Below are 18,078 nucleotides of genomic sequence, written 5' to 3'. Positions count from 1 at the left end.
ATTATGAAAAACAAAATGGAGGAACTTTACAAAGTACACTGATCCCTCAAGACAACAGGGTTTGTATTTAGTAGTTGTACATATGCTACATCGTAATCATATCATAGTAGTACAGTATGAAGTAAGAGTTGTTATATATTTGCTTCATAGCAACCATATCATTGTAGTAATGTTATTGGTGAAACAGGTGGTGTTTCTGTGGGATGACGGGGGGGGGCACTCCTTATCATACCGACTAGTACTATATATAGCAGTTGTAGTTCATTTTCCACATAGTAATCATATCATTGTCAAGAGTATGGGGCAACAGTGGGAGAGGCTGGATTAGTACCTCCAGGGGCCCCTGGGCACTGAAGCGCATACCCCCCCCCCCACACACACACACACGCCACGCCCCAGCCATTAAACCCCACCTTCATTATTTTGAGCTTCCAATCAAGCTGGCATGTCAAATCCACCAGACCCTAATCACACACCTATTGGTCAAAGGTTGAATAACCAATCCAGCTGAGCAGGTATGCCTATACAGTTCAATCGGCCAAGTAATAATAATAATACATTTTATTTGTGGGTGTCTTTCAGAGCACTCAAGGACACCTTACAGAACACAGTAAAAAACCAGCAGCACTGTATCAGACAGCATAAAGTCAAATAAAGCAGGCTAGACAATAAAAAATTAACACAACAGATGAGTATAAAATCATCATTTGCACAAAACTCAATGAAGCGTGGATCAGACTGAATACGCCAGTTTGAAAAGGTGCGTTTTGAGATGGGATGGGAAGGTTGAAAGAGAGTCAGTGTTGTAAATGTCTTGTGGGAGAGAGCTCCATAGGCGGGGGGCAGAATGACTGAAGGCTCTAGACCCCATGGTAGTCCAGCAGGGCCGATGGTGTAGTGAGTTGGAGAGCAGAAGAGGATCTGAGAGTGTGGGGGGGGGGGGCGTGTGGATATGAAGGAGTTCAGAAAGATAGAAGGAGCTAAGTTATTAAAGGCCTTAAAGGTGAGGAGCAGGATCTGGAAGTCAGTACGGTATTTAACAGGGAGCCAGTGGAATTGGGGAAGAACAGGAGTGATGTGATCTATGGAAGGAGTTCTGGCAGTGATACAGGCCACTGAATTCTGGACCAACTGAAGTTATGAAGACACTTGAGGGGAAGAAGTGCTGTCATTTCACTCACAAATCACAAGACAAGGAAACAATGGATTAAATCATCCCAAGGCAGTGTATGACTCTAGACTATGACAATATTGTGTTCATGGAAAACCACCCAAGCAGACAGCACACCAGTTATTACTGATACATAATAATGTGACGGAGAATCGGTTTACAACAATGCCTCATCTGTCATTGACCCTCTCGCCGGAAATGTTCTCCAAACAGACTATTATTAGACACCATGCCTCTCATCCACACGACATATCTAATAGAAAAAAAACAACTGAGTATCTGGAGCAAATATCTGCCATTTGCGTCCTATTTGTTGTACTCCTCTTGGTTTCAATTCTGCTGTGACACCAAAAAATTTTGGCCTCTTGAATGTGAGAACTCTGGGTAATAAGTCCTTTATCATTAATGATTTTATTGTTTCTAATAATCTGGACTTTTTGTGATTACTGAGACATGGCTGTCGCCAGGGGGCACTGTTCCCGATTGAGGCTAGCCCCCCTGATTTTGCATATTTTCACATTCCCATGCCCTCTGGTAGAGGGGGTGGCCTAGCTGTTTTTTATAAGTTAGGTCCTGAGTGCAATCCTGTTGCTTTTGGTAATTTTATCTCATTTGAGGTTTTATGTTTTTTAATCACTGGCCCTCCCCCTTTACTCTGTATCTTCATATATAGGCCCCACAATTCAGTTAATTTTATCTCTTTCTATCTGTTGTCATGCCAAAATATGACAGGGTGCTTATTCTTTGTGGTTTTAATAGTCACGTGTTCTGTCCTTCCCATAACCTGACTTCACAGTTTTTTGGATCTTGTAGACTCTTTTAACCTCGTTCAATCTGTTGAAGGGGCCACACATTCCAAAGGCCAAATTTTAGACCTTATACGGTCGTCTGGTTTCTCTCTCGAATGTCTTAATCTGGTGGATATGCCTGTATCTGACCAACTCCAATGAAGTTGGGACGTTGTGTAAAATGTGAATAAAAAGGGAATACAATGATTTGCGAATCCTTTTCGACCTATATTCAATTGAATACACTACAAAGACAAGAGACTTAATGTTCAAACTGATAAACTTTATTGGTTTTTGCAAATATTCACTCATTTTGAATGTGATGCCTGCAACACGTTCCAAAGAAGCTGGGACAAGGGCAACAAAAGACTGGAAAAGTTGAGGAATGCTCAAAAGACACCTGTTTGGAACATTCCAGAGGTGAACAGGTTAACTGGAAACAGTTGAGTGAAATGATCGGGTATAAAAGGAGTATCCCCGAAAGGCTCAGCCGTTCACAAGCAAGGATGGGGCGAGGTTCACCACTTTGTGAACAACTGCATGAGCAAATAATCCAACAGTTTAAGAACGACGTTTCTCAACATACAATTGCAAGGAATTTAGGGATTTCATCATCTCCAGTCCATAATATCATCAGAAGATTCAGAGAATCCCGAGAAATCTCTACACGTAAGCAGCAAGGCCCAAAACCAACAGTGAATGCCCGTGACCTTCGACCCCTCAGGCGGCACTGCATTAAAAACCGACATCATTCTGTAAAGGATATTACCACGTGGGCTCAGGAACACTTGGGAAAACCATCGTCAGTTAACACAGTTCGTCGCTACATCTACAAGTGCAAGTTAAAACTCTACAGTGCAAAGCCAAAGCCAGATATCAACACCACCCAGAAACGCCGCTGGCTTCTCTGGGCCCCTAGCTCATCTGAGATGGACTGACGCAAAGTGGAAAAGTGTGCTGTGGTCTGACGAGTCCACATTTCACATTGTTTTTGGAAATCATGGACGTGGTGTCCTCCGGGCTAAAGAGGAAAAGGACCATCCAGATTGTTATCAGCCAAGAGTCCAAAAGCCAGCATCTGTGATGGTATGGGGGGTCGTTAGTGCCCATGGCATGGGTAGCTTGCACATCTGTGAAGGCACCATTAATGCTGAAAGGTACATACAGGCTTTGGAGCAACATAGGCTGCCATCCAAGTGACGTCTTTTTCAGGGACGTCCCTGCTTATTTCAGCAAGACAATGCCAAGCCACATTCTGCACGTGTTCCAACAGCGGGGCTTCGTAGTAAAAGAGTGCAGGTACTGGACTGGCCTGCCTGCAGTCCAGACCTGTCTCCCATTGAACATGTGTGGCGCATTATGAAGCGCAAAATACTACAATGGAGACCCCGGACTGTTGAGCAACTGAAGTCGTACATCAAGCAAGAATGGGAAAGAATTCCACCTACAAAGCTTCAACAATTAGTGTCCTCAGTTCCCAAACGCTTATTGAGTGTTGTTAAAAGGAAAGGTGATGTAACACAGTGGTGAACATGCCCCTGTCCCAGCTTCTTTGGAACTTGTTGCAGGCATCAAATTCAAAATGAGTGAATATTTGCAAAAAAACAATAAAGTTTATCAGTTTGAACATTAAATATCTCGTCTTTGTAGTGTATTCAATTGAATAAAGGTCGAAAAGGATTTGCAGATCATTGTATTCTGTTTTTATTTACGTTTTACACAACGTTCCAACTTCATTGGAATTGGGGTTTGTACATATCCTGCACCACTCCTACATACTTCTCTGCAACTCCCGACTTCCTCATACAATACCACACCTCCTCTCTCGGCACCCTGTTGTATGTTTTCTCTAAATCTACAAAGACACAATGCAACTCCTCCTGGCCTTCTCTATACTTCTCCATCAACATTCTCAAAGCAAACATCACATCTGTGGTGCTCTTTCATGGCATGAAACCATACTGCTGCTCGCTGATCATCACCTCTCCTCTTAACCTAGCTTCTATTACTTTTTCCCAAATCTTCATGCTGTGGCTGATCAACTTTATACCTCTGTAGTTGCTACAGCTCTGCACATCACCCTTGTTCTTGAAAATCGATACCAGTATGCTTCTTCTCCACTCCTCGGGTATCCTCTCACTTTCCAGGATTGTGTTAAACAGTCTAGTTAAAAACCCCACTGCCATCTCCTCTAAACATCTCCATGCCTCCACAGGTATGTCATCAGGACCAACCCCTTTTCCAATCTTCATCCGCTTCATAGCTGCCCTCACTTCCTCCTTGCTAATCCACTGAACTTCCTTATTCACTATCCCTACATCATCCAACCTTCTCTCTCTCTCATTTTCTTCATTCATCAGCCCCTCAAAGTACTCCTTCCACCTTCTCAGCACACTCTCCTTGCTTGTCAGCACATTTCCATCTCTATCCTTTATCACCCTAACTTGCTGCACATCCTTCGCAACTCGGTCCCTCTGTCTAGCCAATCGGTACAAGTCCTTTTTTCCTTCCTTAGTGTCTAACCTATCATACATCTCACCATACACCTTTTCCTTTGCCTTTGCCACCTCTCTCTTTGCTTTACGCTGCATCTCCTTGTACTCCTGTCTACTTCATCTCTCTGACTATTCCAGTTCTTCATTGCCAACCTCTTCCTCTGTATACTTTGCTGTACTTCCTCATTCCACCACCAAGTCTCCTTGTCTTCCTTCCTCTGTCCTGATGACACCAAGTACCTTACTAGCTGACTCCCTCACTATTTCTGCAGTGGTTGCCCAGCCATCCGGCAACTCTTCACTACCACCCAGTACCGGTCTTAACTCCTGCCTGAACTCCACACAACAGTCTTCCTTCTTCAACTTCCACCATTTGATCTTCGGCTGTGTCTTCACTCGCTTCCTCTTCTTGGTCTCCAAAGTCATCCTACTGACCACCATCCGATCCTGCCTAGCTACGTTTCCCCTGTCACCACCTTGCAGTCTCCAATCCCTTTTAGATCGCGCCATCTACAGAAGATATAGTCCACCTGTGTGCCCTTTCCTCCACTCTTGGACGTCACCCTGTGTTCCTCCCTCTTCTTGAAATATGTATTCACCACAGCCATTTCCATCCTTTTCACAAAATCGACCACCATCTGTCCTTCCATATTTCTCTCCTTGACTCCATACCTTCCCATCACCTCCTCATCACCTCTGTTCCCTTCACCAACATGTCCGTTGAAGTCCGCTCCAATCACCCCTCTCTCCTCCTTGGGTACCCTCTCCACCACGTCGTCCAACTCACTCCAGAATTCTTCTTTCTCGTCCATCTCACACCCAACTTGCGGGTCATATGCGCTGATAACATTCAGCAATACACCTTCAATTTGCAGCTTCATACTTATCACACTGTCTAACACTCTCTTCACCTCCAGCACGCTCTTGACATACTCTTTTTTCAGAATTACCCCTACCCCATTTCTCCTCCCATTCGCACCATGGTAGAAGAGTTTGAAGCCTCCTCCGATGCTCCTGGTCTTACTCCCCTTCCAACTGGTCTCTTGCACACACAGTATGCCTAGCTTTCTTCTTTCCATCATGTCAGCCAGCTCTCTCCCTTTACCAGTCATAGTGCCCACATTCAAAGTTCTGACTCTCACCTCCACACACCTACCTTTCCTCCTCTCTAGCTGCCTCTAGACATGCCTTCCCCCTCTCCTTCTCCTTCGCCCAACAGTAGCATAGTTTCCACCGGCACCCTGCTGGTTAATAGTACCGGTGGCGGTCGTTGGTAACCCGGGCCTCGACCAATCCGGTATGGAAATCTTATTTATGATCCTCATATTTGATTTGGCAAAGATTTTACGCCGGATGCCCTTCCTGACGCAACCCTCCCCATTTGTCCAGGCTTGGGATCGGCACTAAGAATGTACTGGCTTGTGCATCCTCAGTGGCTGGGTTAAAAAAAAACAACATATAATGAACTTGACAAACTGACTCCAATACAATATAGCAGCATCACACCAAAGTGATGCAATGCATGTCGTGCAAACAGCATATCAAATAAACTCATCCACATACAGCAACACACAATCACAACAGATAATACTGCTCAGTGCACGGAGAACATAATCAAATGGTTCTTACCTTTAGAAGTTCTTCTTTCTTGGCTTTTTCTTTGCAAACTCTGTGATCAAGTCCTCAAAATCCAGCTCCCTCACAATCTCAGACTCGATGGCCATCAAAGAGAGCGCTGAAAGCCTTTTCTCACCCATGGTTTTTCTGAGTTAATTTTTATCCGTTTCAGTTGAGAAAATGTCCTCTCTCCCTCGCAGTTGGATACAGGCAGTGTGAGAAAAGGCCTGAGCGCAACAAAAACGTTAGAGAAAGTTGTCTGGAGTCAGTTCCTCAGCACAACTTGCAATAGGTTTGCATGAGTCTTATCATGCTCAGTGCTAACAAAAGACCTAAACTGGCTCAGCTCATCAGCTAAGGCCTTTTCCAAGTCAGTTGGGTATAGAAGAGGAGAGAGCATCACCCTGTTTGTGGAATTTCCTCCCGGACCTTCTCTGTAATCGAGTCCCATTATGCAGGGTCTTCACAAATGATGGGACCTGCCACTGCAAATGAGCTTGAAGTAACGTTACTTTCCTCTGTTTGGTCATCCCCGTCTTTGTCCGTTTCTTCTCCCGTTTTTTCGTCGTTTCTCTATCTTTTACCCTTGGCAAAGGCAGTGTGTTGCTGCTGGGGCTAAAGATTTCCAGCCTAACGTTTTCGTTGCTAGCTAGCTGAGGCTGTGCATTGCTGCAACCGATGGTAGACGCTTCCAGGCTACCGTTACTACTTGCTAGCTCGACACCCTCCATCGGAATGCCCTCTTCCTCACTTGTTTCCCGCGCACTTCTCACTGATGCAACCTAACTGAGTGGGTCAGGTAAAAAATTAATTCTACTATTTTTAACCTTGACTTGGCTTAAGAAAAACTGATCTTGAATCTGTGCACTGTAAGCCACCGGCTCTCTATGCCCACCCACCTTGACCGTTAGCCAATCTATACAGTGTATTGCTGCTTGCTCACCAGTCACCATTTGCCCAGCCATCTCACCAGTATAATAATCAATCATGAGACTAATTTTCTTGGAAACAACTTTTATTCAAGAGAATGGGCCAAGCTTTGTGTCATATATCTGTGGAAACCAACATAAAAAACGCATACTTTTTTCCCATCGCAGAGGGCCCTTTTTTTAGGGTCCCTGGGCACATGCCCATGTTGCCCCTACGGTAGGTCCGGTGTAGACAGTGGGTCGGAGGAAGAGCAGGTCGTCTGATAACTGGAGGGTTGCCGGTTTGATTGGTTCCTCCAGGAAAAAATGCTGAGATGTCCTTGAGCAAGACAACTAACCCCTAACTGCTCCCGATGAGCTGGTTGTTACCTTGCATGACGGACACCACCATCGGTGTGTGGGTGTGTGTACGTGTGCGTGGGTGAATGTGAGGCATTCATTAATTGTAAAGCACTTTGAGTGGCTGTTTCAGCTAGTAATGCGCTGTGTAAATGCAATCCATTTATCATTTATTTTACATGTCATGTTAAGTACACCCTATCTCTTAGGCTGAGCCCAGACACCCTAGGGAGGAAACTAATTTCCGCCGTTTGTATCTGCGATCTCACCCTTTCGGTCACTAGCCAAAGCTCGTGACCATAGGTGAGGGTTGGAACGAAGATTGACTGGTAAACTGAGAGCTTTGCCTTCCGGCTCAACTGCCTCTTCACCACAACGGTCTGGTACAACGTCCGTATTACTACTGATGCTGCACCAATTGGCCTGTCAATCTCCCGCTCCATCCTACCCTCACTCCTGAACAAGACCCCGTGATACTTGAACTCCTTCACTTGAGGCAACAACTCATCCCCAACCTGGAGGGGGCAAGCCACCATTTTCCGGGAGGGAGCTCGGAGTAGAGCCGCTGCTCCTTCACGTCTAAAGGAGCCAGTTAAGCTGGTTCGGACATCTCATAAGGATGGCCCCTGGGCGTCTTCCTTTGGAGGTTTTCCGGGCACGTCCAACTGGGAGGAGCCCCGGGGTAGGTCCAGAACTCGCTGGAGGGACTATATGTCCAGTCTGGCCTGGGAACATCTTGGGATCCTCCAGGAGGAGCTGGAGGGCGTTGATGGGGAGAGGGATGTCTGAAGTGCCCTACTTAGCTTGCTGCCAGGGGCGAAAATCTGATATGAACTTTGGAGGGGACAATTACAGGAAATTTTCTCAAGTGCAATTCCTGAGGGGGACACCAAAAGTAGTGTTGTAACCAGGGGCGAAATATTGGGGGGATATACCATATTTTTCCTAGGATGGGGGGGGTCGTGTCCCCCCCCCCCGGGATTTCCGCCTATGCTTGCTGCCACCACGACCCGACCCGGAGGAGCGGCTGAAGATGAGATGAGATGAGATGAAATGTTAAGTACATTTAGTTTGTGTCTGAAATCATCAAGTGGTGATGAATAGGAAAAATAAAGTACTGTAGCGAATTCGGGGGACAACGCAACCACAGTAACTGCCGCGGCCGGGACGCGAACCCGTATAACCGCTCGACTGAAGGGTCGGACTAGTTAAGAACCAACGTGTCTACTAATCCATGCACGTTACAGTATATTTTCATTGACACAGCAGTAAAACAGACACATCATCATCATCACAAGAACATAAAATGTCAAGTACAGGCAGAGTTTACTTTGTAAATCAGGAGGTTCCGGAGCACAGGGGGGCTACTGCTCCAGCAGGTCAGGAGGAGAGAAAAGTCACAGAATGCCTCAAAGAGTCCATAGAGCTTTAAGCACAATGGACAAGCAGCCGTTAAAACCAAAGAGAACGCTTAGCAAGTCGCACGCGCGCTTTAAGTAAGTCGCGCGTGACTTACTAAAACTATAGCATTTAATAATGGCTTAATGACATTTCAGTGCTCAATTGGCGCCTGGCCGGAGCTCCACTTCATAAAACGGTAAGAACGTTATCAGTGTGTAATTATCTTGTTACTATATCATACTTGTGAACTATTTTACTCATTGAAAGCGTGGACAGCTTCTTTTCCAGGTTGTCATTGTGTATCGTTGTATATTGACGATCTGTTCTTTCGCAGTGGCGTTAGGAGGCGTACTCTTGTGCTTCACTGTTTACCAGCTCCAGTGTTTATTTCTATAAATGTCAAACATTTTCTCTTCCGGTGTCCGCAGTACAACACCATGTTAGAGAAAAGCAATATCCTGCAGTCATGCGCCAGTCTCGGGACATAGTTCGGAAATGCGTTCAAATACTTAAAACTATTTGTGTTTGTGTTTTCGTGTGCGTGAATGATGCGATGGAGCCCACAGGGGTCCGTAGTGAAAACAAAACGGCCATAGCAGAGGATGGTTTCGATCCATCGACCTCTGGGTTATGGGCCCAGCACGCTTCCGCTGCGCCACTCTGCTGGACGAGATCCGAGCATGCAACCAAGCTTCATAAAGAGCTACTGACAGCCATTACGCGACTCCCTTTGGGTTTTCTAGGACGTAACTAGGAACGCTTACCGAGGCTTAACGTCCCCAAACAAAATCCTAAACCCCCAAAATGTCCCTTTAAGTAATGGCCTTTATCCTAAACATCGACACGATTATTTGATTCAAAACGGAATGTTTTTTTTTAAGCTGATGCTGCTTGTTGCCCCTTAAAAAGAGGTGAAACTCCCAAGTGTAACCCACCAGTTATGGTTTATATTAACTTCTTTATTAGTCCTGTTATATGGTCGTTGGCGTCACCATTCTGGCAAGCTGACAACAACAATGTTTACGGCTTTTGTTCAAACTGAATCCAGTGCAACCGTTTCCCATTTCCTCCTCACTTTTCTTTGACCTCGTCTGGAAACGTTACAATATGCCAAGGAGAAGTTACAATATGCCAAGGAAAAGTTACATTATGTCAAGTAACCGTTACATTCTGTCAAGGAAAATGTACATAATGTCAAGGAGATGTCAGTACTGAACCACAGGCTTGGACTCAAAACGCAGACTCAGGCTCAGTTCACAAAAATTAGTCCTTTTAATAAGAATGAGGTCGGTACACAGGTGATCAGATAACAAGGCAGTAGTGTCAAAAAAGGCAAAAACAGGTCAGGAGACTATAGGACTCAAGAAACTCACACAAGGGGGAAAATGCTGGAACGCTGTCACAAGGAAAAAGACGAACTGGCAAAGAAGAAAGGGAACACTAAGACAATATATACTCTGGAGGAGGGGAGACAATGAGACACAGGAGCAACACATTGGGGCAGGGCAGGTAATCACACAGGAGGGAGACACGTGAGGGCGGGAAGTAAAAGACCTGAAACGAGACAGGTGAGTATCAAAATAAAACACGAAGTACAAGACAAAGAACGCTGGGAGAAACAAAAAGATAACTATCCAGACGGGGCGTGACAGGAGAAGTTACATTATGTCCAGGAGAAGTCACATTATGTCAAGGAAACGTTACATTTTGTCAAGGAAACGTTACATTATGTCAAGGAGAAGTTACATAATGTCAAGGAGAAGTTACATTATGTCAAGGAGAAGTTACATTATGTCAAGGAGAAGTTACATTATGTCAGGGAGAAGTTACATTATGTCAAGGAGAAGTTACATTATGTCCAGGAGAAGTCACATTATATCAAGGAAACGTTACATTTTGTCAAGGAAACGTTACATTATGTCAATGAGAAGTTACATTACGTCAAGGAGACGTTACATTATATCCAGGAGAAGTTACATTATGTCAAGGAGAAGTTACATTTTGTCAAGGAAACGTTACATTATGTCAAGGAGACGTTACATTATATCCAGGAGAAGTTACATAATGTCAAGGAGAAGTTACATTATGTCAAGGAGAAGTTACATAATGTCAAGGAGAAGTTACATTATGTCAAGGAAACATTACAGGAAAATTGGAAACTATGTATCTTAGAATCGTAATTCCACCAGTATTTGGTAGTTGTCTTGAATTATGTTGATAAAAACCACTACTGGTGTACTGGTAGAAAGATAAAAGGATTAAAGGACATCATACGCCCTCAAATTAGAGCACATTTAGAACAGGACTCAGAGAGCTGCTTTTACTGCAGCTCCCGTGTGCCAGACACCCACCGCCCCGGGAGAACGCTTCTATTTACACACCAAACATGGCTGCCGAACAATGGCTAGAAACACCGGTTCTAGTCTCGTCCTACAGTCAGTCGGCCAGCAAAATAGTCGTCCACCCGGTCCGAGTCAAACCCCCAAACAAGGGGAGTAAGGCCAGGAGCATCGGAGGTGGGTTCAAACTCGTCTACCATGGTGTGGATGGGAGGAGAAATGGGGTAGGGGTAATTCTAGAGGAAGAGTATTGATATTAATGCATTACATGTGTTAGTATGTCTGTTAGGAAACTAACTGACACCAAAATTAACATTTTAACAACTTTAATACTATTTTTCAAACAATATAAAATGGCCGCTGTCCAACGCCTGTAAATCCTGCAGCGCCTCGGTGGTAGTCATGGTGCGTCTGTAACCAGACATGTTGGACATCATCACACATCAAGTTGAGACTATTTCTCGCCACTGGAGGACGCTAGTGTGTTTCCAGGACACAGCAACGAACTTCACACAGGAAATGACGCCACCGACACGCGTCATAAATACTGACATGACAGCGCACGATCACGCGCAAACTATGAGCGGTCTTTTTGACCGCTCATGGTCGTTTTAGGTGGAACTTATAACTGTGCAGTTGATCTAAAACTCATTTTAATGCAATTTTAGCAGCATTCGGGAAGCGGCAGGTCTGTATCTTTTTTATTTACAAAGTTATTAAACTTTGAAAATCCAAAACCGTCAAAATGGCGGCCTCGGTCGTGCCGTGCTGTGCATGACACAGGTGCGGTACCGCGCCTCCTTGCATACTGTATAGGCATGTTTGTGTGGCTAGCGGTGCAAGGCCTGTTAGACTGTCCCCCTGTTGGTGTTTGAGTACCAACATGACAAACGCAGGTGCGTGTGTGTGTGTGTGATGGCCTGGTGGTCTGTCCAGGGTGTCTCCCCACCTGCTGCCCACTGACGGCTGGGATAGGCTCCAGCATCCCTGGCCTCTCCTGGCCTGTTTCACTTCCGGATCACGTGTCCGCTGGCTTGGCGCTTTATCTCCACGAGGTGCGAACTACGGGGGAGCCAGGGGGAGGTTAGCTCCCCTTAATAAGGCATGTGCTCCCCGGAAAACATGACTCGTGAAATTTGGGGGGGGGGTCCTCTAAAATATTGACAATATACTCTGCATTTCTATTTTCCTGTGTCTTCATCGTCGTGGATCATGCGTGGAATTAGGCTGTTACCGATGCATGACTCACACACGAGGAGGACTAATTAGCTTGTAATAAAGATGGGGACATGCGTGCAGTTCTCACCATCGAAGCGTGGCGGCGATCACGTGTGTGTGTTTATAGGCTGTGTTGCTATGTGGCCTACCCGTGTCGTATTGTGCAGAGTGTCCTGTGCCCTGCTTTAGTTGGCCTTGTCGTGACATCCTGTGGGGTTTGGCTTTGACACCCGTGTGGAGGTTTGACGTTGACACGAAGGCGTTTCCCTATTGGCCCGCAGTCCGCCAGAATGCCTGGCGCCTGCGTAGCGGTTGGCCTGTGAGTGTGCGCACCTGTCATGGTGTGTGATCTGGGCTCCCCATCTCCTGATTGGTGCTTTGGTTCCCCTGCGCCCAGTCTGCTTGATTGGCCTGTGATGTGGTGCACCTGTGCCGGGGACTATCTAGCGGTGTGTTGCGCAGACCTTCTGGGTGGAGTCTTGGAGAGGCTTCACGGCGGTCCGCGGAAGTCCCTGCGGAAGTGACCCCTCGTCTGCGTCCTCTGCGTGAGAGAGCGTTTTATGTTATGTTTGCTCAGTGTGCTCTGTTGCCTGCCCTGGGTGGCAGCGGTGTTTTGTCGCCGTGTGTTTTGCTGAAGCCCAGTAAAGATACTTCGTACTGTACCAGCTGCCCCTTCTCCGCAGTTGGGTCCAAATCCGCGACGTTACAGACGTGCTCGTCAACTGACTATGTTGCTGTTGTTGAATTCATGGCTCACCTTACGCAGACTACAGGAGGGTTTCCGTGCAACGTCATCACAGAGATGCGTGCGCAACTAGGGGGCAGAAAGCGCCGAGATTTTAACTAAGATAGAGCCCGGATACAGCAGAGATGACGCGCGGTTGTTGGGCAGTAAACGGCACAAACCGCCAGAAGGACGGGTGGAAAATTTTCAGCATCTTCACTGCTGAACCGCTTTGGTAGCTCCCAAGAGATGATGCGTCTCAATCGTTTGAGCGCTCCCAAAGCGGTTTTACCCCCTAGCTGCGCGAGCGCCCAGTAGTGTTTGTAAACGGGAAATCCGTCGCCACATACAAGGCGGGTGACGTACCTTCACATTCCCTATATATCAGATGTGCTGACAGAAAGCCAGTAGGCCTACATGCTTGCAACTGTAAATGCTGCTGTGCAACAAGAGTCAGCCAGACCTTTCTCTGAGGCACGTGCAAGCGCCCCCCCCCCCCCCCAGTAAATAAGCAACTTAGTAGCTGTTGGGGGATTTTCTGAGTCGGGTGCCTTTTGGCTCTCACCATTTTTAAAAAAAAATACCTCAAATAATTGTATCGCTGATCACCACATCTGATAGTAGACTAGTTCATCAACCTTTATAATATTATTATTACTGGTTACCGTTGAGAAAATAAATTGCCCCACCTCGGGCAAAACATGCTAACCATTATTAGCATTTCTTTCTGACTAGTCATTTTGAGTTCAACCCCCCCCCCGTCACACACAGCTTGGCCCCTGTGGCCTGTGTGAATATGACTTTAAAAGATATTGTAGCGAATTCGGGGGACAACGCAACCACAGGAACTGCCGCGGCCGGGACGCGAACCCGTATCGCCCGCACCGCAGGAGGCGTCGCTAACTGCTCGACTGAAGGGTCACACCCGCGAGCTAGCGGCCAGCGTGTGTACTTATCCATGCACGTTACAGTATCCAAGTAAGTTCTTGCACAACCTCAGTAATGAGATGTCCCTTGTTTAAAATCACTTATTCTAATGTGCTTTTTAAATACTCAGATTTGACTGCTAAAGCAGGTAATTAGAACCTTATCGAGTATTGGCCTTCATAGTTTATCAAAAATATGCATTAACATTAGAATTTGATTAGACTTTGGTATTATTTCTTATTATCCAGTAAATTGTATACACAGTTCAACGGTCACTAATCTCATATTTCTTATTTTCATCAAAATATTCGTAAGGACTTATCAAATAACAGGGTTGAACTGGGCGTGACAGGGTTGGAAAGGATAACGGGGTTGAAGGGACGATCAATGTTTCAGTACGGTATCGATTTATTCACCTGTGAAATTGGTAATGGTAATTAAAATTGTTAGATTTGACAGAGGACAACAGATGTTTTCCACTGTCATGAAAAAACATGAAGCAAACAAAACATTGTTTTCAAGTATTTAACATTAAATCAAAAACATCACGCATGAATTCGTCAAAGACGTCAGTGAAATGGCTCTGGCCATATGGTCAACAGTCAAAAACATGTTGTAACGTGCATGGATAAGTAGACACGCTGGCCGCTGGCTGGCGGGTCGGCCCCTTTAGTCGAGCGGTTAGCGATGTCTTCCGCGGTACGGGTTCGCGTCCCGGCCGCGGCACTTCCTGTGGTTTTCTCCCGAATTCGCTACATTGGTGTCAGAAGTGGGATGGAGCGACCGTAAGGCCATCGGAAGCGCATGCGCCCTGAGGCGTGAAGGAGCTGATATGCTTAAGCGCGGGGACAAGGAACCTTTTTTTGCATCTTTACTTTGTTTCGTGTCATGGTTTGTTTGCTCCCTGTAGTCATCCTGCTGACGTCATCTCTTACGTAGAAGATCTTTACATCGTCCTCAGTAGATGTTCCTGCGTTTCTTTGAAAAGCCCAATGCCTGTTCTGACCATCTCTGCAGCCTGTACTTTTGACGAGCTTTCCCACAGCCACCTTAGGTATGATTTGCTTAGGGCTTTCATTTCTGGCATTCTGGTATTTTCTCTTGATGTCAGTAATAAGGGCTTCGCGGAGTAGTAAAGTTCTTCTGATTCTGCAGTTCACCGTACAGTTCTGGACCTGTTCACGGACTTTGGATCTTGGAGATCCTTATGTTTTGCTGATCGCTGAAGCCACTTTTTGTACTTCTCTCATTTTTTCTCCTTTTCAAGTGCATGTTTGAGTTTTTCTACTTCTTTGTACAGTTTGAATCTTGCTCGTCGAGATTGTTCCTTGCCCTCCAAATGTTGCCTAGACCAAAGCCACGCAATAAAAAAATTACCAAAACTGCAGTCAACAAAAATCTCACATAGACAGTATATGTACACTCGCTCGCTCGCTCGCTCGCTCACACCTTGACTTAGGTCACTTTTGGGGATGACCCTAAGTCGAACCCCTAACCCCAGACTCACATTCACTTCCAGGAAGGAGACTTATCCTAACCCTAAACACTACTTGCCTAACCCTACCCCTAACCTGAACCACTGACCCAAAAAGCAGCCCAATTTCCAACTGGGTCACGGCTTTTGTCCGCAGTTGGACAAGAAGTCCCCAGTCAACTGGTACGTTGTATGTTTTATGTACTGTTGTCCTTGCCTCTGAGTGTTCTAAACATGCTTGGCTAAATCTGCAGTATTGCGGTTCCGTTTTAATGTATATTGTGTGTCTATTGTTCACCTGCCCAGGGACCACAGCTGATAATTAGCCAAGGTGGCTGAACTGGCACATTTACAGAAATGTTATTAATGTGCATTGTCCCTGTAGCTTTAAACTGTATAAATAAATATCTAGTATAAATTGTGTCCCCTGAAAGTAGGCATGACACACACACACACACACACACACACACACACACACACACACACACACACACACACACACACACACACACACACCCTAATGAACTAGCCTAACCTTGAGGACCCAGATCTGGGTTGCTCTGCATCTGGACTGTCAGGACTTTCTGGAGGGGTGTTGATATTCCGCAACAAAGCTTCCCTTTCCTTCTGTCTTTTTTTTAAAATTTTTTTTAGCATTCCAGCATTCCTCCACATCTGGTGCTCATGTTGTTTAGCTCTTTCACTCAGATCCCTGATGCTTTTCTTTTTCCCTGCTTCAGTGTCCCTTTTCCCCCTCTCACGCTCACTGCTGAGATATGTTTCCCTTCTCTCTGGGTCTGCATCTCCTCTTGCCCCGTACTCCCTTTGCCTCTCTGCTGCTGTTGTTGCCATTGTGATGTGTGAAAATATTGGAACATAAGAGCGCATTAACAATTATTTCACATCAAAGTTTACAACTGAGTCATCTGCGAAGAAGTGTCACATCAAACATTCAACCCTGTTACAATGATTCAGCCCTGTTACAATGATTCAGCCCTGTTACAATGATTCAACCCTGTTACAATGATTCAACCCTGTTACAACGATTCAACCGTGTTACAATGATTCAACCCTGTTACAACGATTCAGCCCTGTTACAATGATTCAACCCTGTTACAACGATTCAACCGTGTTACAATGATTCAACCCTGTTACAACGATTCAACCCTGTTACAACGATTCAACCGTGTTACAATGATTCAACCCTGTTACAACGATTCAGCCCTGTTACAATGATTCAACCCTGTTACAACGATTCAACCCTGTTACAACGATTCAACCGTGTTACAATGATTCAACCCTGTTACAACGATTCAACCCTGTTACAACGATTCAACCGTGTTACAATGATTCAACCCTGTTACAATGATTCAACCGTGTTACAATGATTCAACCCTGTTACAACGATTCAGCCCTGTTACAATGATTCAACCCTGTTACAACGATTCAACCCTGTTACTATAAAAAATGTGACGGGGTTGAAGTTTTTGGCTAATAGTAGCCATAACTCCATATTTAGCTAAAACATTGGCCCCACGTGGCATTTAGGACATCAAAAAATTGTAATATTTTGCAACACTACTGTTAATTTTTTATAAAAAATGTGTTTATCATTAATTCATACAACAGAGTTGAACTGTTGAGCCGGACAATCTCAGTTTGACCATGACACTTGCCTTCCTTTGCAGCATCTTCTCCAAAAGACTTGTGTGATGTCACTTCCTGAATGATGATGTCACAGGGACTGATCCATTATTTTTATAGGGGTAAATGGTATAGCGTGACAGGGTTGGAAACAAACTGGGGGAGGTGTATAAATATTCATTCAGTATTCAATTTCATAGGTAATTCGTGTATTTTTTTCAGAAAAAAAATGTTTTGTTTTTTTTGTTAAAGTAGAGAAATAAATGATTATATTAGCGGAACATTTTTGGTTTTAATTGCATTTTGCGTTTACATTATAATTCAATGAATGTGTAGCGATGAGGACACGCAAACATGTTTGTCATCTACTATTAGACAGCCCATTATTTACAAATAAAATTGTAAAAAATTATTTTGTTTTGCATTATAATACAAAGACACCTAGGTCTATTAATTGATGGCTTAAAATGTCTTTTGTGGTGTCCTTTAATTGAAAATCTTTGAAGTAAATCTGGGGACTAAAATGGCACCCGATTCAGGGAATCTACTACTACTACTACTACTACTACTACTGCTACTACTACTACTTCTACTATTACTACTACTACTTGTACTACTACTACTACTTCCGACTGCTCCCGTTAGGGGGCGCCACAGCGGATCATCCGTTTCCATCTCTTCCTGTCCTCTGCATCTTCCTCTGTCACACCAGCCACCTGCATGTCCTCCCTCACCACATCCACAAACCTCCTCTTTGGACTTCCTCTTCTCCTCTTCCCTGGCAGCTCCACATTCAGCAACCCGATTCAGAGAATCGCCCTGCTAATTCAGCGACTCGGGTAGTCTAGTCCCAAACTAATCCTAGTCACCAGTTATAGCCCAGCTCTATGTATGTGCTCATGCTTAAAGGAGTATGACCAATGTGGAGATGTTTGCCCAGCCAGCAGCTGTTGGCCTCTGACTGAAGGAGTTAAGAAACCCCAGTCTGCTGAGAAGACGCTCAGACAGACGG

This window comes from Lampris incognitus, chromosome 6 (genome assembly GCF_029633865.1).
Source record: "Lampris incognitus isolate fLamInc1 chromosome 6, fLamInc1.hap2, whole genome shotgun sequence".
Classification (NCBI taxonomy): domain Eukaryota; kingdom Metazoa; phylum Chordata; class Actinopteri; order Lampriformes; family Lampridae; genus Lampris; species Lampris incognitus.
Note: the sequence above shows the minus strand (reverse complement) of the source record.